This window comes from Schistocerca nitens, chromosome 4 (assembly GCF_023898315.1).
Source record: "Schistocerca nitens isolate TAMUIC-IGC-003100 chromosome 4, iqSchNite1.1, whole genome shotgun sequence".
NCBI classification, from domain to species: Eukaryota; Metazoa; Arthropoda; class Insecta; order Orthoptera; family Acrididae; genus Schistocerca; species Schistocerca nitens.
Genome location: NC_064617.1, coordinates 949201236 through 949224833, shown reverse-complemented (window position 1 = coordinate 949224833; position 23598 = coordinate 949201236). Strand labels below are relative to the sequence as shown.

Sequence of the window (23598 nt, the reverse complement as noted above, 5' to 3'; positions counted from 1 at the left end):
GTATATTTTAGCAATTTCTCTAGATTCGTGTTTTCACATTTCAAAGAATATTCCTGCTGCATCTTTGCCAGAAAATGTTACAAGTATTTTATAATCAATATTAGAAGATTTGTCACAATAAATAAATGTAAGCAGTATATGGTTTTGATACCTATTAATAAGCTGTTTGAGGCTATGGTTGACATGTGTTATCATTTCTTAACAGACGTTCGAAATCAGCATAAATTTCAAAAAGTACTCATGATGAATGTTTATAATTTTCAAATTTAATTTTTTCACTACCTCAAGGCATATCTATTTTAATTCCTTATGATCTTTACAATGGATTTCGGGTAGTCTAATTTTTCTTGTGAACAAAAATATCAAAATTATATCACAAGAATAAATTTGATGGCCATTTTTAATTGAGTGCAAACTAATTCATCCAAATAGATTTTTATCCTAAAATGAAGTGCATTATGTTCTTTTCGAATTATAAGAAGATTAATGTGTCTTTCTTGTTTATTTTCTTTACAGTCAAGTGGATATACAATAAAAATTTTGAATTTTTGCATAGACATTAGTCAAAATAATTGTCTTCTTTCCAAATTTTCGAATTTCTGTTAACTGAAAAGGAAAAATAATTTTTTCTTTATCAAAAAGGTCATCTAATTATTTTCCAAAATTTTTATATTTAATATCTCTTTCTCCATCACGATCTGCTGGATATAAAGCTAATTGTGTAGAATAGAAAAAACGTTTCTGATCTTCATTTTTACAATAATTACAGTTTTTTGTCTTTAAAATCTTTTGGTAAATCGATATAACAGGAACCAGAAATTGGCTTGCAACTATTAACACTTAGTTCTAAACTATTTCAATAAAACAGAGGGCAAAAAGATTTTTCTCCCTTGCATTTCTTCCATTTCAGTTAGTAGGTTATTCATTGATTTCTGAGAACAGCCCTTTAAATCAGTTGTTCTTTATAAAACTTCGTTAGCTCTTTTGAAATGAAATTCTTCTATTTTGTCTTGTCCTTTAAAATTACAAAAAAAATTATGTCACCTTTAATCGCTTTCTTTGTATTACAGTATTCTTGAATTTTGTGATTAATTATTGTTTATAAAGTTTAGAATAATCTTAGGACTTCTTTGCTTCTCAGGTTTCATGAAGTTCTTTGAAAGATTTTTTGGTCAATTTTTTATTGTTATTATTAATATTGTAAACATGATTTTAAATATCATCAATTAATTTTTCTTTACTACATTTAGAAAAGTTGTTTGATTTTTTAGTCTACAAATTGATGGAAGGTCTTTTACATTTTTAATCTTGGTTGTCTCTTTTTAGTTCCTTTCATACTAAAATAATCAATAAACTCCAAGAGATCTTGTCTAGTCAGGTTTAAATAACATTTTCCTTTACAATAGTGTTGTGAATCAGAATAACTTGATACACGTTTTCTTTATAATAATTTTCTAAGTTTTGAAATAGCTCAGTTTTGGAGGACATTTTGTTTTGCTCTTATTATACAGGAAATATTGGGGTTTTGAGAATTAGAACACTCACATTTCAAATGTACCTATGAGTTTTTAAATGAAAATTTCCATGATTGGTGTAGATAAGGTTTGGCAGAACGTATTTCTAAAGAAAAAATCGTTAGATTTTTTTTTTATTTTTAAGTAAATCAGAATTTCAGTTGTGGGTATAGATAAACATGAGCTCAGTGAACTTATTAACGAAGAAAAATTGATTAGATTTTTTATTTTTTGAATGAAATAGAAATATCGTTTGATGGTACAGATAAACACAATCTGGGAGAACTTATTTATAAAGAAAAAGCTTCATTGGATTTTTGGTTTTTCAACAAAATGGATATTTCGTTCTTGAGTGTAGATAAATTTTTAACAGGGGTGATTCAGCAAAATTAGAATCTTTGTTTATATCAAGGAATTTTTAAAACATATGCTCTTTGTACCAGAACAAGGATACATATACTACTATTATCATTTCCTCCACTACAACAGTCGTATATTCATTCATTGAATGAGACATATGGCTCCTTTTTACATTTTCTGTTTTCTTTGGAGGTGGTTCATCTGCATACAAATGCTTCTGTTTGTTCCTCAGGTTTTTCCCGGAATTTTGTGAAGTAATTTGACAGGAAATAAACATATCACCTTCAAGAATCACTAACGTCCATATCACCAGGAACAAATTTTGGGTGTGCTACATTTGTGCATTAAAAACGACCACCAGTGCGTTTCTGTGCAGTGTATAATGTAGCAGCCGCACAGGAAGCGTGTGCTTTGTATAACGGGGTCCCAAATTTCTAGGCAACACGCCAGCTCTCGCAGAGGAATCAGTATGCAGCCGCGGGGAGCAGGACCATCTGAAGTGTGCCCCTACCCTCCAGCAGAGGAGAAACCGTTAGCGGACAGCCGCGACATCTGTGCCATTATAAAGCCATAAGCGTTCCCCTGACCCACATACGAGGCAGACAGCTACCAAGCTCTGTGTTTGAAAACCGCATTTGATGGATGCTGTTGTGACTTGTGCTGCCAAGAGAAAATGTCAACTGGATTCCGTTTCCAAGTGTGAATGCAAGTTCCTAAAAGTCGCATATTTGCTGGACAGCACACAGTAACTTGAGCATAGAGTTTACATGGCTATGTGGCAGATGTCATACAAATAATCTTTCGGAGTCCCAACTACCTTCTTTTGAGGAGATGGAACAGTAGATATTAAGCTACGAAAAATTCTAATATTTTGACAAACACACTTACTAAAGACAAAAATATTCTTGGAATATTTCGCCAATCTTCGTACAAATCCTTAGCTTTGTAATACATTTTTTGTTTAGATATTCCATTAACACAGATAATACAGTTCAGAAAGTAATTATGTAATCTATTAAATAAATAAGTCAATCGTTGTATGTGGATGTAAAGTACATCACCATTGACGATTACATAATATACAAATTTAATATATTGGTTAAAACTACCATATTATTACATATTTATATCACTGTTTTTGGAAACATCTCTGAATGTACTAGAAAACAAATATACAAAGCAAGTTAAATTGAATGAAAAGTGGCAGTCACATTAACTATGAGAGGTATTCAGTAAGTAATGCAACACATTTCTTTTTCTGGAAGAAGGTTTGTTTGGTTCCAGATTCCAACACATCATATTACTCTCCACTCTTTTGAATACAAAACACCATTTTTCAACATACTCTCCCTTCAAAGTGACGGCCTTGTTCCACCTTACTGGGACAGCTTTCATCCCAGCAAGTTATCACTCTACTGCTCTACGTCAAAGCCAACTTCTTGCTGCATCAATAATCTCCGCGTCATCCACGTACATCCTACCGTGGTGCGCATCCTTCGTTCGGTCAAACAGATGGATGCCAGATATCTGGACTGTAAGGTGTATGAGGAAGATCAGTTCAGTGATGTTTTGTGAGTTCCTCTCGGGTGCAAAGACTTGTGTAAGGCCTTACGTTATCATTGAGAAAAAGAAGTTTGCATTTTTATGGCAGTAAACGCTCTAAAACCGTTTCTTCAATTTCTTGATGGTAGGAGTTGATCGTTGAAGCATGATAGAGGACATCAAACAGAATAACACCTTTGACAGTCCCCAGAAGACCGTCGTCATGGCATTGCTGGCTGAGTTTCGCGGAGGAGAGGTGGTGTGGTGCCACACCATGAACTACTGTCTTGCTCCAGTTCGAAGTGATGAACCCAAGCTTCATCGCCTGTGACGATGTTCGACAAAAAACTGTCACGATACGCTTCGTAGCGCGCAAGCAACTCCGCACAGATGATCCTTCGTTGCCCTTTATAGTCTTCTGTTAGACGCCGAGAAACCTAGCCGCCATATACTTTTGAGTACCATAACTGGTGGACGAACAGAGATGTTCCTGCATTGCTGGAGCTACGGCTGTGTGCGGCCGACCGGCACCCGGTAGGCATTGTTGCTATGATGATAGACGCCTCAACCAACGACTCATCGTGCTTTTGTTCACTGCCACGTCTCCATTGACATTCTGCAAGCGTCTGTGTATATCTGCGATGACTGATTTTCCGTTTAAAGAAACTCAATGATAACTGGCTGCTTGGAGGGCATCTCCATTACAGACGTCATTTTGAAGGTTTCGCACAGTGCCGCCACCATCGGAACTTGATGAAACTATAGGGACTGAAGCGGGAATATTTCATGACATTTCACAACAAATACCACATTTTTTCAAACTAAATCGGCCGAGAAAAATGGAACGTCCCTCACAGTACGAAATACTACACTGTACAGGTAAACGTATTTTGAAATACATTACGTCTTCTGTAAAGCAATGCCACTGATAATGAGCATCTGCGCCAGATACCAGTCCCACATTAAATAACCGAAAGTAATTTCTAGTATACAGCTTATTCAGTTACAACGTTGTTTGGTAAATTTAATAACTAGCGTACAGTCTCGGCGCCCAGTAGCTTCCGTCTTATGCAAGTGTGTATCGACTAATCGCCATAACATCAACTGACAAATAATGGTGTTCATAGACGCCGCCTTCCTACTCTTTTGCTGATTATACAGCACTATGAAAATACGTTACCTACACATGAAATTTTTAAATCAGTTAACATAGAAGCTGTAAACTCTGACCAAAAGGCTGTTACAACAAAAATGACCACATTTGTTACAAGTAGTGCTGAGAGAAGTAGGAAACTACTCATGTCTATAAGAATTTTCAGGTATCAGATTTCAAAGTTTCTGCGTAATGAACGTTAAATATTCACTGGGAATGAAGATCTGCAACATAAATCGGTGAAATAACTGAAAAGCGTTGCTCAATACACCTGAATCTTGTATGCGCTGAGAAGGATGTAAGGGATGGAAAAGGCCAGCTAAAGTTAAATAAAGCCGAAATATATGCAAAGAGATCGATAAAAGAAGCTTTCAGTGAATTCGGAAGTGGAACATTTGGCAAGAGATCGAACTAAGTGTCCTGAGACGTATTATTCTCAAGTAAAACCAATTAACGGATTATAATTTTCTGCTCAGTTGCTCAGAGATCGTATTGGCACCGAAAATAAGGAATAGGCCGGAATATTTAATTCCATCTTCCGAAATTTTCACTGCGGGGGGGGGGGGGGGCGGGAGGGGGAGGTCTTGTTTCCTTCTTTCAGCATCTCACAAACTCCTAAATGACAGGTAAACTGATGGTAGTAAGGAAAACATTCCATCGGAATTTCTAAAGTCATTAGGGGAGGTGACAACGAACCAAGTATTAATTTTGATGTGTAGAATATATGAGACTAGCGACATACCATCAGACTTTCGGAAAAAACATCATCCACACAACTCGAAAATAGCAAGAGCAGACAAGTGCGAGAATTAAGAATAGATGTCAGACAGAGATTTATTGCATGAATTTTAAGGAAATGTAACTCAATCGCAAGAAAATTGGCTTACAAAGTAAGAATTGGACGCATTCGTCAGTACACATCGCCAGTTTGGGATCATTATCATGTTGTTTGATGGATAGATGGATGGATGGAAGATGTACAGAAGATCAGTGAAGACCGGGGGTTTTCGTCACATGCTCGTTTAGTGGGAGGGGGAGCATTACGGTAATACTAAACACACTTCAGTGATTGGCAGTGCAAGAGAAGAGTTGTGAACACGTAGAGGTCTACTAAGGAAATGAAAATATGTGTATTCCAAGACGAGGTGAGGAACATATAACTTCCTCCCACATCCATTCCGCAAAATGACCACAACGACAGAATCGGAGAAAATGAAACCAGCGTATCCTGTCTGGGATGTTCGGCTGCCACTTCGGCGACTTACGAATCGATAATGCTGAAGACAAAACACACACACACACACACACACACACACACACACACACACACACACACACACACACCAGATAGAAGAAAACCCCTGCCACAGCAAGGAATCGTTAGCGGAATCCATTATTCGAGAGTCATCTCGCAACCGTGGAACAGAAGGAAGAAGAAGGAAGATTAGAACCTACCCTTCGGTCCTCAGCGAGATTGTTAGAGTCTAAGCACAAGTTGAGATTACGAAAGGAAGGCGAAGGAATGGGGCGCGCCACTTTCAAAAGAATGGTGCCACATTTACTTGGAGGGATTTATGTCGATGAAGGAGATTTGTATAACAGGAGTGCCAAAGATGGCGAAATTTGTGAAACCATAATGGCAGATATTTCACAGTTCATGTAGAAATTAGTAATAGCCAGAGTAATCATGGTACCTTAAAAACATGTACATTACTATTATTTGCATGAAAATTCTGATGGTGTAATCAGATTTTCAATATCTTTATTAGTTTAAAGTTCAGTATTTCACTGTAAATTATACAGATAACACTCAGCAACGAATTTCAAAAATCTAAACGGTTCATCCGATTTTGTCGATCGACATGTCTTTAGAAAGCTATTAGTATAAAGATAAATTATCATGAATTACAGGCATGTAACTTGGATATTACATTAGTTATTGGACGTCAAAGTGGCTGATTACTGTTGATTGCGTCAGGCCTTAAGTGCTATGTCTTTGTTTATGTTCGATATATACTATTCCTCAAGAAATTGGGTCATATATTTACTGTGTTTTAGAAAGCACAGAGACATTAGGCTACTGGCCTGCTTTTGCTTCTGTTCCTTTGATATATATTTATTTGATTTGTGTATGTATTTAACAATGAGAGTTAGAGCGTCTTTATGGTCCAGCAGTAGGAATATTTATTTAATTTCAAATTATATAAATGTAAATCCAGTATTTCGTATGTGTTTCAATACGTTTGTGAGTGTGCATTGGCTTGGGGACATGGCGGGAGCACTCTAGCCAATCACAGCGGTCGTTAATATAGTAGGAGACTGTATGGAGGTGGGGGAGGAGCATCGGGTCGCACAGGACACAGGGTAGTCCTGGAAGGGAAGGCGCGATGGACAGTCGCAGAAAATACTTGGAGAGTGTTGAGCAGTTTGCGCGTGATCACGGGAGATGCAAATATTTCATAGTGCTGACTTGTACACTTGTGAGATTTCTGTGGCTTCTGCAGTGAAGACGTAGTATGCGTTTAGAAGTGAATATCTTGCAAGCTATGTAGTTGTTCATAACTAACTACGTGAAGTAGGAATCTATTGTTTCCCTGTCATTCAACTTATATTTTATTTAATTGCTGAGCCATCGACACCAATAAGTGTTCTGCACTAATAAACGGCATTCATAAAGGTACTTCTGCTATCGTACTCATCATTTAAAGTCGTTAAAAATAGTATCTACTGATTTTATTTAATTGCAACGAAACCAGCCAAAACTTTTAATATTTCAACTCTGAGTCTGAGGGTACGTAGTTAAGGGCCACCATTAATTATTTTTGAAAGCCCGCACTAGTAATTCGGATTTGAGCCCTGGTCTGATCCACAAGTTTAGCTTTGGTCACACATTTTGTATAATTGTGACCATGTCACCCACACATCATAGCACCTACGAAGTGATAAAGTGCTACTGACAGATACAGACAACTCCGCTGACATTACCTACATTACTAAACGGCTAAAACAGTAATATGGTTCCAATTGAAGGTCGCTAACTAACGGCTGCCAGGGGCATCAAAAATTTTATTTTCGTATTTCAGGCTATCACATCGAAACCTCAGTGAATTCCAAGGGCGAAGATGGGGTGGTCAATTAATTACAACACTTAACACTGAAATTACGTTTGTTATTGACACCAATGTACAGCTGGAAAAGAACTGAACTCCAGGATTGGGAGTGCAGCTGTTCCTACAAACTTCAAATATTCCAGAAAGTTGGTATTACTATAAATATCCAGTATTCCAGAATGTACAAATCTAAGATATTTGATGAACCTTCCAGACGTGATACATGGCCAGGTTTGAACTGGCGACCGACAACACCCAACTCAGAGACATTAATCACCACGCCACACTGCAAGCTCTGCAACTACCGGCATCGCTTCCTCTCCTGCAGCAAAAGGGACCCGCTGTTTCAGAAGTTCTCATTGGTAGAAAATACAACGTACATCTTGTCGATAGTCCTCTGTATGGCTGCGCTGGTGGATCCTCACGTTCTGTTCGTATTGTTACATATGTCTGCACGGTCATGAGCATCGAAGGTATACTCTCTCGCCGAACTTTTGAGGACGTCCATTGGATCTTCAGTTTTCGTGAACCTCTCATTGTCGATCTTCACCAATAGGATTTCATATCGAGTACACGTACAACGTCTCTGCGCTTCTGTCCTCTTTGTGAAGGGTCAGAATCGTCGACTGACAAGCGACGAAGCATACGTTACGGCCCAAAGTAGTGTTTCAGCGCTTTTCCGATTTCAACTTCCCGCATAGGAGTAAAAATCCATAGCAAGTCTCACAAGCTTTATCTCACTGAGCGGATGCTTGGTGATATACCGCTCTGTCTTTCTACTGGGAGTCTACCACTCTTATGCGAACCAGCTGCCTTGCTTCTTCGGTCCTGGTGATGGGATGTTTCACGTAGTCATCCTGAGTACCAGTGCTGATATCGTGTAAGCAAGTGGGTACTGTACAGAAAGCATTCCAGAACTCAAGAGATATGACATTTGCTTGACTTCTGATGAACCCAAGAACTGGTATCAGTGAGCAAGTGTGAAGTGAGATCAACGATTTGTTTAGGTAACAACCAAACCATCTTCGTCTCCAACGGACTCGTATCGTCTGAAGATAACAACAATAGAACAGGAAGAAATTCGTACACCAGAGGGAAGACACGGTGTTATAAAGACAGACCTTCAAGAAAGGAAAGATTGGTAGACATCGAGTTTCAAATTATCTGACGGAGAAACTAAAGACTCACTGAAATTTATATTACGGGATTATTTCAGGGGGAGGGAATCGAGAGAACCATCCATCGATCCTGCCATGGCAAGAATGAGAGCAGCGAGCGAAAGCTAACAAAAAATGAAACACGAAGATTCTCCACAGTCTACTAAGTTGTAGCCCACAAACGCAACTTAATGGTAAAGGCTTCATTAGGTCAGCAGCAGTTACCAACTACTTATCTATTCGGGTCGAATGAGCGCCCAGTGCTATAAAGACAGGACTGAACCGACGCGCACGCAGTTAAGTCGAGACGCCCAGGAATTCTGTTGTTCTTTGACACTGGCATGCATATTTCCAAGTGGTGAAGATTACGCTTAAAGAATGTGGCTGGAAAACATCTCATTGTCCGAAACATACCTCATATCTCTATGAGTGTCTCATAATCTGGGCAGCATGAAGTCGGTCAATACGCGAACGTGCTTCGCAGCACTGCGAGATTTCATAAAGGGTTCCACCGCTATTCCAGAAAACTTGAGAATAGCATTTGATCTAATATTTCTCAGCAAGCATTCCAGCTGTTTCTTGTGGCTGTGAATAGGGCTGCGAGACTTCAAGCATTCTCATAGGTCGTGTCATTACTCCTAGAGTATATATGCCTTTTGCATAGTGTAGTAATTCCGTAAACAGCTCATATTTTACATGCTATGCTAATTCAGAAGAAAGAAAATTTTTAAAAAAATCTCTTGATGTTCTTAACAAGATGAATTATCGTATGATATTCCAAACGCAACGTGTAATGCTATATTTATTTGGAACAGTGGGAGTTACATCCTGCTCAGGAATTAGACACAGGTTCAGCCTGCGAGACGTCTATTAACATAGCGAATAATCTAGACAGCCACAACGCTGGTATTATTGTAGAAAGTAAGCGATACGTTTGATGCCAGTGGTTCTGGCTAGATCAGTATAACGTTAGGATGACACTGGTGTTGTTGATAATCTTTTCATGTTTTTGGGCCACAGTCATGTAATGGTGTTTGAAAATTTGCACCGTCTTACTGTACAAAATTACTAATTTTATATTACTATCAAGATTTCGGCCTTAAACCATTATCAGTTACAACACGGAAAAATTTTTCAATAAAAATGCGTAGAAAGTTATAAGGACCAGAAATTTAACATGAGTATGTTATTACAAGGTCAGATTAAAAATATTCGAAATGATACCACTCATATGTTGCGTATTATTAGACATCGTTAACAGAAGACATCGTCAAGAAATACTTAACTGGGTGTTCTAGAGTGTAGGTAAATACAGAATCACCGATATGTATGGAAGGCAGTATGTTTCCCACCAATTTAATCCCCCGCTTCTAATACTTGTAATTTTATCCCACTGACAACTGTTCCATACCTGCCCCTAGCACCATTCCCAAATGCCTTATACTTGACTGCTTTCCATGACCCTTCCCCCCCCCCCCCCCACCCAACCACCATACACCACCCTCGCTCTATATTTATAAACAACCGATCATTAGATGAATTGTGCTTTTAATATCTTATATTTCATGCATTATACCTCTTCTACAACATATAAGTTGCAGCGCATAATATTTTAATGGCTCAGCACCATATTTATGTATGACACATAAACCAATTGTATAATAAGATTCGAGAGATCATCGTGCTGCCTCACGGTGATAATAGTTCTACACTGCACTGATATATGGATGTTTCTCATTTAAGTCATGATGTCATATTTTTGTGCTATAAGCACATTGTTTACACTTCGTATGTACAGATAACAATGTTCTTCCAAAGATGTATTTACAGATGTATTCACAGATAACATAGTTCTTCCAAAGATGTATGATTTAATGTATCTATGATATTTCCGTAACCATGGATTATATACCGCAGATTTATTTGTTCGTCTTTTTCCACCAGTCCACAAGTAACTTTCATGGTCTTTTTGAGATAACGTTCAGTGAACATGTAACTACTGAACTGATGTTCTTTCTGTGGCTCATTTGCTTTATGGGTGGAAAAAATGTACTGCATATCTGCCATACGTTTTGGTGATTTTGTACTTACCTGCACGCTGCGACACGTAGCTCAATAGACCTTGACAATGACTTCGCTTAACGAAGTCTAATTATACCCAACATGTAAGTAGTATTCTTTCGATAATTTTTAACCTGACATTGTAATGGCATACCGACGTTAAACTTTTGGTCCTTCTCGCTTTCTACCCATTTGTCCAAAAATGTTTACAGTGTTTTACTTGATAATGGCTTAAGGCCGGAATCATGACAGTAATATACAATAACGAAGTTCATGCCGTCAGATAACGGAAATATCATTCAGACGTTGCTGTTTTGGCAGTGGGCATGATTTCGAGGGCTATCTCGATACAGCACCCCATATTATTCCATTCTGTGGAAGACTCTTAATTTCTGCATAACTACTGCAAGCTACTTGTTTATTGTATTCATCTCTTGGTCTCTCTCTAAGATTTTTACTTCTTTCCGTTATCAAACTGACGAACCTTGAGTCTTATTAAACATCCCTTCTTTCAATACATTTTCATCAGTTCCTCTCTTGTGCCAACCTCTTTATCTCAAAGTAGTACTTGCGAACTACGTCCTCAACTATTTGCTGGATGTAATCCAATATCTGTCTTCCTCTAAAGTTAGCTGCCTCTAGCTCCATGCAAGTTATTCCCTGTCTTAACACATGTCCTGTCATCCTGTCCCCTTTTCTTGTCAATGGTTTTCATGGCTGAACCTAGTTTATTTCTCCTCCCTGAACGTTGATTCCACCAACAAATTTCTCCTTGTTTTTCTTTACCACGTACTCATGCTGCAGGTAGAATGACATCGAGTATAGGCTACAACCCTGCCTCATTCCCTTCCACTGCTTCCCTTTTGCTCCATTCGACTCTCGTAGCTGCAGGCCCAACTTTTAAATCCCTCTGCTCTGCTCCTGTTGTCATCATAATTTCAAAGAGTGCATTCTAGTCAACCGCGTCAAAATCTTGGTTTAAGTCTACGATTGCTATAAAGGTAGGTTTGTCTCTCTGCTATTTATCTTCTAACAAATGAAATAACTCATAGGAAAAGTGGCACCTCGCGTGTTCCTACACCTCTCCGGAATACAAACTGAACTTCTTTGTGATTGGCTCCTACAATGTTTTTCATTTTTCTGCAAATACGTCGTGTCAGTATTGTACAATCATGACTTACTAAACTGGTGGTTTGCATATGTCAGCACCTGCCTTCTTTGGGATAAGAATTAGTATAATCGCATAAGCCACTTTGTATATAGTGATCGTCTGTAAAGGTGACACCCTACACTTTGTATCTTGTAGCAGAATATCATTTTCGGCTGAAGGAATATGTTAAGAAAAATTGATTTTTTCGTAAACAAATCGCCTTACTTCTCTTTGAACGATATACACCTGGTCCAGCGATCCTCCTGCTTTTTCATCCCACTAGAAAATTAGGTTCTGTCAAACTCTGCAAAATACTCGATGACTGCAGCTATCACTTCCGGTTTTATGAAAATTTCTTCCCAGCAAACAAAATTTTCATGTTAGAGAGCAGGAAGACGTCGCTTGGGTCTATGACCGCAGAATGGAAACCAACGCAAAGAAAAATTGATGTGCTTTGCCATTGTTATCACTGCTGTGTGGGATGGTGTACTATTTTGGTGAAAGAGCACTTGGTCCTTTTTGAGCCAATGCAGAAGTTTCAGACGAATCAACAGTAAAACAAAATAGGGTCCAATTGCACTTCTGCCTTTTTCCAAGTAATCTATGAGGATTACTCCAAAAATTAGTGGCAATGACCTTACCAGATGCCTAATTGATCTTCGTCTTCCTTGGTTCACTTTCACCATCTTTTGTCCAATGTTTTGAATGCCATTTTTATTCTCCTGTGCAATGATTGATCTAGGTTTCATCAACAGTCACAAATCAGCGCAAAAGTCTTGCGGATTGTGATTAAATATCGTCAGACGTTGTGTTGAAATGTTGTACCGGATGAGCTTTTGGTTGACTGTGAGCAATCATGGGATCCATCACGCACGCAGCTACTTCGTAGCCGATTCTCCCTGCAGAACATTATGCATTCACTCAGTTGAGATGCCTACAGTCTCAGAAATCTCATTAAATTACCATATCATGCATTTTGTCAATGGTTTCTTTTGGGTGACCTCATTTGAAAGACCAGAGTCCGTCTCGTATTCAGTGACTGTATGATTACGTTTAAATTCGTTAATTCAAAAGAAAATGACCTTCAGTGACGGAGCAGAGTCCACGTGAACATTATGCAATTCTTTTTCGATCTGTGCTGCAGTCCAGCCCTTCAAATGAAAATGTTTAGTAACAGAATGTTTTCTCGATTTTCAGTCGCAGATGACACACTGAGCAGTTCAGACGGTTGTCAACAATGAACTCTACTCTGTACATTGTTGAAATACTTTATATGATCCTTGGAATAATTAAGCTTACCAACCATGAAGGCGCAATAAAAATTTTCAGCTCATTCATGGAAATTTACCAATCGTATCAAACCATCCTCGTAAATATGCTACTATACATACAGGGCTATTACAAATGATTGAAGCGATTTCATAAATTCACTGTAGCTCCATTCATTGACATATGGTCACGACACACTACAGATACGTAGAAAAACTCATAAAGTTTTGTTCGGCTGAAGCCGCACTTCAGGTTTCTGCCGCCAGAGCGCTCGAGAGCGCAGTGAGACAAAATGGCGACAGGAGCCGAGAAAGCGTATGTCGTGCTTAAAATGCACTCACATCAGTCAGTCATAACAGTGATCGCCTTAAGCATGAACCAGTTTCCAATACACAAATTTTTTCTTCTAAATACAGGGATATTACAAATGATTGAAGCGATTTCATAAATTCACTGTAGCTCCATTCATTGACATATGGTCACGATACACTACAGATACGTAGAAAAACTCATAAAGTTTTGTTCGGCTGAAGCCGCACTTCAGGTTTCTGCCGCCAGAGCGCTCGAGAGCGCAGTGAGACAAAATGGCGACAGGAGCCGAGAAAGCGTATGTCGTGCTTAAAATGCACTCACATCAGTCAGTCATAACAGTGATCGCCTTAAGCATGAACCAGTTTCCAATACACAAATTTTTTCTTCTAAATAAAGGGATATTACAAATGATTGAAGCGATTTCATAAATTCACTGTAGCTCCATTCATTGACATATGGTCACGATACACTACAGATACGTAGAAAAACTCATAAAGTTTTGTTCGGCTGAAGCCGCACTTCAGGTTTCTGCCGCCAGAGCGCTCGAGAGCGCAGTGAGACAAAATGGCGACAGGAGCCGAGAAAGCGTATGTCGTGCTTGAAATGCACTCACATCAGTCAGTCATAACAGTGCAACGACATTTCAGGACGAAGTTCAACAAAGATCCACCAACTGCTAACTCCATTCGGCGTTGGTATGCGCAGTTTAAAGCTTCTGGATGCCTCTGTAAGGGTAAATCAACGGGTCGGCCTGCAGTGAGCGAAGAAACGGTTGAACGCGTGCGGGCAAGTTTCACGCGTAGCTCGCGGAAGTCGACGAATAAAGCAAGCAGGGAGCTAAATGTACCACAGCCGACGGTTTGAAAAATCTTACGGAAAGGGTTAAAGCAGAAGCCGTACCGTTTACAATTGCTACAAGCCCTGACACCCGATGACAAAGTCAAACGCTTTGAATTTTCGGCGCGGTTGCAACAGCTCATGGGAGAGGATGCGTTCAGTGCGAAACTTGTTATCAGTGATGAAGCAACATTTTTACTTAATGGTGAAGTGAACAGACACAATGTGCGAATCTGGGCGGTCGAGAATCCTCACGCATTCGTGCAGCAAATTCGCAATTCACCAAAAGTTAACGTGTTTTGTGCAATCTCACGGTTTAAAGTTTCTCAGTTGAGGCAAAATCACACAGCACACTTAAATAACTGAGCACATCGTTTCCGCGGTTTAGGTAGCCAATAACAAGAGTCATCTTCTAGTTAAAACGTTTTTACTACGGTTTTTCTGGCATCTTCAGGAATATTAGGGAAAATGTGTCATGTAAAGTAGTATGTATCGCAATATTGTAACTCTGGATCATGATTCGCCTTATAGCTTAAGCTCTATTTTGTCTATTTTTGCTTCCTAATATACGTATAATTACAAAAATGTGGTTCTGCCTGGAGGAAAGACAATTTTTTTCTTTTTTAACAAGCAGACATATTCCCACGAAGTTTACCATCGACAGTGGATTTACTTATTTTGTCAAATAACATAGAAATATATTTTTATAATAATATTTAACAGTTTTGAGTTCATGGGATTTACTTTTATGAAACTACTAGCAGAGAAACCCGGCCTTACCAACGTATTTATTTATAGTTGTGCGTGCACGCCCGTTCCATGCGGCGTCTCGCTTTGGGCTTAACGTTTATGACGTCATTTTTCTTGAACTATGTATCATATACTGATATCCTTTTGTAGGTCCATTTAACGGCATAAATGTATACTGCCTGCAGTATGTGTTGCGAATGGAGTTAGTAATGAAAAAGTAATAAATTATAACGTGATACCTCGTGCTGTACTTGTAATGCATGAACAGTGGAAAAGAAAGAATAGATAAACATTTCCATTTCACCATCTTGTTGGGGTCGTCAGCTAGAAAATATGTGTTAAGTTGATTGTAAGTCGCTAGGTGCACCCCCACCCCCTTTGATAGGTGGAGGTTTCTTACCTCGACAGCGATTGTCGCCTGATCTGACAAAAAGGTATATGCACACCAAGTTTGGTTCAAATCTGACCACTGGTTTAACATTAGACGTGTGTTAAACCTTTTCTGCTAACCCAGTCGACACACACACACACACACACACACACACAGACATACACATACACATACACATACACACACACAAATACACAGATTGAATTATACATTTTTACAATATCTAATGGATTAATACAACAATATTAACAGAAAAATATGTGTCTTACCATTACATACTGATGATTATGTGGCTGCCTCACACGTGCAGTATAGGTGATGTTTTGCTTCAGATTATCATCTGCAACAAACTAAGATTTTTAAATGTTATGTTACGCATATTGTTCAGTAAGATAGATGTGTTTCACAGAAGTGAAGATGAAAAGGTGCTCATAGCTCTTAAGCTGTGGACTTTGGGGCCAATGTTTACTCTACATTTTTTTCTTTCTTTTCTTTTCATTGGTCCATACTACATCCTCCCAAAATATGGAAAGCAAAGAGCTTACAGTAGAAGAGGTTCTCTATCAGAGGTGTCGCTTATAACTTTCGACTCTGTTGTATCCGGGCCACGGACCTTTTCCTCAAATTGATACATTTAACCTTCTCCATCTTCCCTGAAATTTTGTAACATTATCACGGAACCACCCTCTACATCAGATAGATCAGGATGCTTCACAAACGACGAACGCGACTGCGGCACACTAGTTATTTATTGTTTATTTAGCCAGACCAGATTAGGACTCTCTCATAATGGACTAGGAACAACTCATATAAAAAAACCTACAAAAACTTTTTCAGTTTCTATGCATGGTTCTGGGTCACACATACATACATACATGTGACAAATTGCTATGAGAACAACTATAGTTTCCAAGAGGAATAATAGTAGTCAGTAATAATAATAATAATAATTGGCATTAATAGTAATGATAATAGAACAACAACAACAACAACAACAAAAATTATAATTATAATAACAGAAGATATGAAGAATAAGAAAACATTAATTAGTTTAATACGTTTGACATAATATTTGTATCATCATAAGCATAAGTGAAAACTGAAGTGATAAGGACAGCACCCCTTAAGAAAGAACATACTTTCAGTAGTGGACTCTGTACATAACAGTGAGGGATTTTTACTGGGAGAGAGAAGGGGTTGACAAGAATGAGCTGGAGACAAGTATATGGAAGGGAGAGCCACTCTGATGTAAAGTGGAGCATTTGCTGTCTTTTGAAGTGTGAAAGGAATTTTTTCTCTCCTATTTTGAGGAAGATCTTTGTAAGGTAGCATTCCTGATACAGAAGACGATTTTGACGGGTGGCTTTGTTATGTAGCGATATAAAATGGTTTTTATTTTGTTGGGCTCGAGTATTAATGCTGTACTACTCAGACATTAATGTAAGAGTTGAAGATTTAGTTATCTTCAATTTATCTCCAGTTCGTCTGTAAAGATAGAAAAGGCGATATTGCAAACACGGGGTACAATTAGAGTTGCGCCCAACAAAAACTACGGTTCGGTAGTTTTGATGCACCGCATAAATGCCATAGTAAATGGTAGCATTACCGGCTGTAATGGTAGCCGACGACTTCTCTTCCTTAGTTTTGTTTTGTTTGGCTGTTTGTTTTGCAGGTAATTAGAACCACACATCATTCAGTGTTAGTCAAGTGTGTATTTTATATTGTTATAAAATATGTATCGCATTTTATAGGTAATAAAAATTAGTTAATCGCTTAACTCTTGCTCTTTTATGTAAGTAAAGCTGTTACTTTTGATGCAAGTACAGTTCACAGGCACAAACATAAAAATATATGTATAATTTTTTATTTTATTTTATACTCAACACAATATGCTTCATCATGATCAAAGGCAAGAGTTTTCTCTTAATATTGATAAATTCGAAAGTCCTTTAAGCCAAGATAAACATGTCTTATATAATTTTCACAAAGCACTGAAGTGATTTTTGATAGATTTTTGTTTTGCAGCTTTTTTATTTTACTTTTTATTGGAAAAGCTACGTTTTATAGCGGTATGCGATAAATCTGTATTGTTTTCTTTATTTTTACTTCAGCAGCCCTATGTTTCACGTTACGTCAACGGTTTTCTAATAAAACCTGAATCAAACATTGATAGTTTCAGTTTTGCCATAAATAACATTTACTTCAAGTAACAGGCAGGAGGATAACTTTGTAGAACTAGAATGTTCCCTATGTGATCTAATCCTTTATATATCCTCATTTAGTTTCTAGACAGTTAACCACTTCTTTAATATATCCCCATTCAGTTTATAGACAGTTAACCGCATACCTTTTAGATGAATCTAGTAAGACACTGATCGGATGTGTGAGGAAAATGATCGTTATAAGGTAACGCCTTATAGGTACATAACAAACCTAACGTACAGGTAACACGGGTATGACGTTCACTGAGAAAAGCTACTAGGAAATGTACCGTATTCTACGCTTACTTACGAAAGTCTGTGGTAGTCTACGGTGGTCCGACAGTTCTTGGTATAATAGTCTCTACGATTATCAGACTGTAGCCATGACAATAGCGAACGTTAAAAAAGTGTTGCTGACATGTATACATACTCAGTTCCAGAGAAATGAGCTGTGTTACGATAAAGCCCTTGTTGAATAGGATAAAAATAAACAAGTATGGGAAGTGTTAGTGAATCTACGAATTACTTGTTTCAGTTTACGGAGTGAGGCCGACACCTTATTAAGGACTCCAGCCGTGTATTCTATCCAGTCTAAGTTCCCGAATTTTCCTCATACTGCTGGATGTTTGTAATTCCATCGCTCATCAGTCTAATTAAGGTTTACACTCATTAATAATTCATGTAGGTATTTTCCATCTTTGTAACTAAGTGACAGGCAATTTACTTTTTCCGATTCACTTTTCGCTTCTATGTTTGTTTTTATATATATTATGAATGCATTATGTTAAAATGGTTCAAATGGCTCTGAGCACTATGGGACTTAACATCTATGGTCATCAGTCCCCTAGAACTTAGAACTACTTAAACCTAACTAACCTAAGGACATCACACAACACGCAGCCATCACGAGGCAGAGAAAATCCCTGACCCCGCCGGGAATCGAACCCGGGAACCCGGGCGTGGGAAGCGAGAACGCTACCGCACGACCACGAGATGCGGGCTAATGCATTATGTAGTAGTTACAAATATGTTATTACGTTTCGTTTTCTCTCGTTTTCCTCTTGTCTTTTATATTATAAGCAACTTCTGTAGCACAAATTTCGTGAGGTTAGATTATCGCTTGGCGTTTCTTACGATATCCACTGTTGCTAGTCCGTAAGAGCTTGTTGTCCTGGAGACGTGTTTTCTCTCGTTTTCCTCTTATCTTTTATATTATAAGCAACTTCTGTAGCACAAATTTCGTGAGGTTAGATTATCGCTTGGCGTTTCTTACGATATACACTGTTGCTAGTCCATGAGAGCTTGTTGTCCTGGAGACGTGTTTATGCAGACCCAATGTTCCAGACGACCTGTTACCGTTATTTTTACAACCAAATTTATTACAACACTTCACTTGCACTTTTCATTGTGCGTTGAACATTTGTGTGTTTACAGTGTATAGTGTTGCCCTCTGTCGCTGTGTTTTTATCTTTCGTCTTTTGTTTTATGTTGTGTGTGCAATTTGATATTTTCGTTTGTTTTGTGTGTGTGTGTGTGTGTTGTGTGTGTGTGTGTGTGTGTGTGTGTGTGTGTGTGTTCAAAAATGGCTCTAAGCACTATGGGACTTAACATCGGAGGTCATCAGTCCCCTAGAACTTAGAACTACTTAAACCTAACTAACCTAAGGACATCACACTGCGACCGCAGTGGTGCGGTTCCAGACTGAAGGGCCTAGAACTGCTTGGCCACACCGGCCGGCTCTGTGTGTGTGTGTGTGTGTGAGTGAGAGAGAGAGAGAGAGAGAGAGAGAGAGAGAGAGAAGGGGGAGAGAGGGAGAGAAAGAGAGAGAGAGAGAGAGAGAGGAATGTTAATTAATTATTTATTCTGGTTATGTTTAGCATTTCTCTTTGTTATAGTTTTAGTTGCTAACATGAGCAGTGACTTACTGGTTTTGTTTATTGAGTCAATAACTACTTTCTTTTTCATTTCGAGTGCTCTTTGTACGTGATAGTTTTCCTGTAATCTCAAGAATTTTTTATTTAATTGTTCACTGTAATAATTTTCATGTCCTATCCTATGTTGGATGGTACGTGTCCATGTTTTATCAGGTGTTTGACAAAGGTACAATGGCTATTTTCTTACTTCCAGCTTCTTGAATGTTCTTTATACGTACACAGTTTCGAAAGTCATCCCCAGTTAGCATTCTAACTGGTATATATCTGCTCATTGGCGTTTATCTAGTTTGTCTATTGTTGTTTGTAAATGTGACTGGAGTGTTTCTTGTTCTGTGAGCAATGCGTAAGTCCTGTTACTTAAGTACACTTGTTATTCTGTGTGTTAATAACAATTATTGAGCAGATGTAGAGACACGTACTATAATTGTGTGGTAATGTCGCAGTGGCGCTGTGAAATAAAACAATTCTTTCGGAGGGAACTGTAGTCAGTGCAGTCGACGTGCCACCCACAAGCGGTGCTTGCCAGCTTCAGAGGACATTCCGTGAAACGCGAGAGGCACTGCAATCAAGAATGGCGTTCTAAATAGGGCGCGAATGGGCGAAAGCGGCTTACGCGCGCCGCTTTCGCCGGCGCAGAGTAATATTCGGAATACCGCCCGCGAGGACACGGTTTAATATCTCCTCTCGCCGGCGCGGACGGGAGACGAAAATAAATCGCAAATCTCATACGGCGCGCATCTGCCTGCAAGGCGCGCGCGCTGCGGGAAAAGCTTTTAGGGGAAGAGGCTGACTGAATGCCGGTCGTGTGTCGGTGTGTGCAGGACAGCAGCCGCAGCAGCAGCAGCAGCAGCAGTTGAGCCATGGTCCGCCCCCAGACGCAGCTTGAGGCGCCGCCCCCGGCGAGGACCCACCGGCCGACGTGCCCGCCTCTCGTGCTCGCCGCGGCGCTGCTGTTGGTCGCTGCCGGTAAGTGATTGCTGCCGCCTCCGCCGCGGCGCTCGTCCGTGTCTGGAGGCGCCTTGCATGCTTGCTCTCTTACACTATATAGTGTGCAACTTACCTTACAATGATGTGACAAAAATCTTGTGATGTGTCGGACCTCTTTAGCCCGGCGTAAAGCCCCAATTGGACATGGCATGGATTCAAGAAGTCCCCCTCTTGTCCAGAATGTTCTTCAACCCAATGGCTTAAAACTGTCGCCCAGTGACGTGGTCACTTGGGAACGTGAAGTCCATTAATTACTGCAAACACTCTCCAAGTGACCGAACATAACCATTTCCAATCAATGGTCGGTGCTCCCACCCTCACTCTGCACTTGGGTCCTGATCCTGCTTCATGAAGGTCAATGGGTGTCACATGGATAAGGAGCATGGCCCACCAGAAATGCTTTCTGGCTAGTTTGCATTTATAAAAACATCAAGGCATCCCCCAGCAGGCAAAATCTCCATAAGTCTTTTCATCCTAGCCCCAGCCTTCTGCTCCTTTGGTCTGAGTTCATGAAACTTTGCTGGTTCTTTCTCAATTTGAAGTAGCTACTCATAGACTCTTTCTCAACATTTCCATTTATGTCATGATAATATATTCCACGGGCCTGGTGACTGATAATGGCCTCTAGTTCACCTCTTTCACCATTTGCAGAGTTTTGCACACAATATGGCATACAGTGTCTCAACAATGTTCCTTTTCTTCATCAGGCAATTGGTAAAACTGAGTGGACAATTCAAAGTTTGAAAGAAAGGTTGAAGGCAGCAATGCAGTCTTCTATTGGTGAAGCCACTCTAACAATTTTTTTAGTACATACATAGTGATGTCTGTCACTGACAAAGTACTGCCATAACGTCTCCATGGCAAGTAACCTCGAACCATCCTCCATCTTCTTTGGCTGTAACAACATCTGCAGTTTCTGCCATACTGATGCAGCTTCCATAAAGGAAACCTGGCACAGGTGTGGATGTTCAGAGGGCACGTGGGATGGATCCCCGCCCATCACGAGAACACAGGGCTGCCACTTTACATGAATGCTGATAGATTCACCAGTGGTGCCACCAAAACCAGCTGTAGTGCATTCACTTGAGCTGACCATAATCAGAACCCATGAATGCCATATATGCCATCTCCTCCTCCTCTCCCACTACCATCTCAGTACCTGCAGTAGCAGCAGCAGAAGCAGCAGAGGACCCAATCGATTTCATCTAACCGCAGCCCACACCATCAAAGAGGCACCACCAGCTTGTTGGCAACTTTGATCAATTTCTTCGTAGGGTCTGCACCACATTCGTACCTGTGGTGTGCGTACTGTAAGCCCTTCAGTACACACACCATCAGATTATTTGACTTGTCACTCTAACGAAGTATGAGAGTGTCAGCAATATGTCTCGTGGTCTTATCGTGGCGTGTTTATCTTCTGCCGTTAGGTCAGACGATAGAAATGCCACTTGCACGCTTAGAGTATCAGATTGACGGTGACCAACTTTAAACAGAACTTGATTAATTTTCACACACATTTATTAAAATAATAACAAGCATATAAATTACTTAACATGGTTCTGGATGCTATTTACAATTGACAATCTGAAGTTCCTTTGGTACTGGTACGTTAATCTTAGTCTCACATATATCTCCGATACTTGACAAAAGTGTCTATACATTTACCTTCATGGCTATGTACAGGAATATAGTAATCTTATTAGTCGAGGACTGAAACTTGACTATAGACTGGTACAGACAAATGTAGAACTTGTACAGACTATTGCAGACAAATGCAGACTGGTGCAGACAAATGCAGACTGACTAATTGGAGGTCTGTACACTCATTGTAATACCTCGCACGTTCATGTATCACTGCTCGAGTGTGATCCCCGAGGAGAAAAGGTTCTACGTTAGCAGCAATCTCATTGGCTGCGTTACATATTAATACGCGGATCGGCGGAAGCAGAATTTGGTCCGTCTCTATGGCAGCGCCATCTTGTAGTGCGGAGATGGACGAGCGCTGTGCCTGCGCTGTTATGCTTAGTGGGGCGCGCTCTAGTGGGAAAGTTGGGTACGCGCTAACTACGCAGGACTATGTACACGACAGTACCATACCAGCAGCTCTTACCAACTGAAATCGCGACTCATCTGACCATGCTGAAAGTGAGACACACGCTTGAAATGGCATGGGACTTTATTGAAAACAGGAAAGACCACATAATGATCAACAGATAGTGTTAGTGGTACAAAAGCATGAGAAATGCAGTCGAATCTTATCTTTTAGCACCCTTAATGAGATCGAACGTTCGCAGTAGATTTGTGACTTCAGGTAACCCAACAACCAATAATCACTTGGATTGAGATCTGGGGACCTGAGAGGTCAAGTATGACCGGAGTGTCGGCTTAGCACATCATTCTCACCAAATGATGTGCGAAGAGATCTTTCACACGTTTAGCAAAATGGGCTGCAGCGTCATCCTCGATAGAAATCATACCTTCTAGCAGATGTTTATCAGTCAGGGTAGGAATGATGCGATTCTGTAACATACTGGCGTACCTTGCACCCATCACGCCGACAGATTGAAAAGTAGCACCCCGCATTTCCTTACAGAAAACGGTTGAAATCATGAGTGGTCTGGGAAATCCACTCCACATTGTGACTTTTTAGTCATGCACAATTCTAACATTTTCGGTGGCCCAAATTCTGCAGCTGTGGGTGTTGACAGACCCTCAGAATGTGGGAACATTCTTTGAACTGGTCATACCGGAAATTCTCTCCGCGTCGCAGAATCGGTGGCTAACAGTTCCTGATGACGCTCGATTTTGTACGGATAGCTTTGGGGTGTACGCCTTAAAGTCCAAACAGTTGTGCGTGAAAAGCCAGTGCG

At 39.7% G+C, this 23598-nt stretch overlaps 1 long non-coding RNA gene across 1 annotated transcript in view; it reads right to left on the bottom strand.

Moving 5' to 3' along the window:
- Positions 1-23598, bottom strand: part of LOC126252833 (uncharacterized) — a 582778-nt gene that overhangs the window by 9166 nt on the left and 550014 nt on the right. Inside the window, exon 2 of the long non-coding RNA XR_007545858.1 lies at positions 15876-15956. This is a non-coding gene — a long non-coding RNA (uncharacterized LOC126252833). The remainder of the gene's footprint in view (positions 1-15875; positions 15957-23598) is intronic.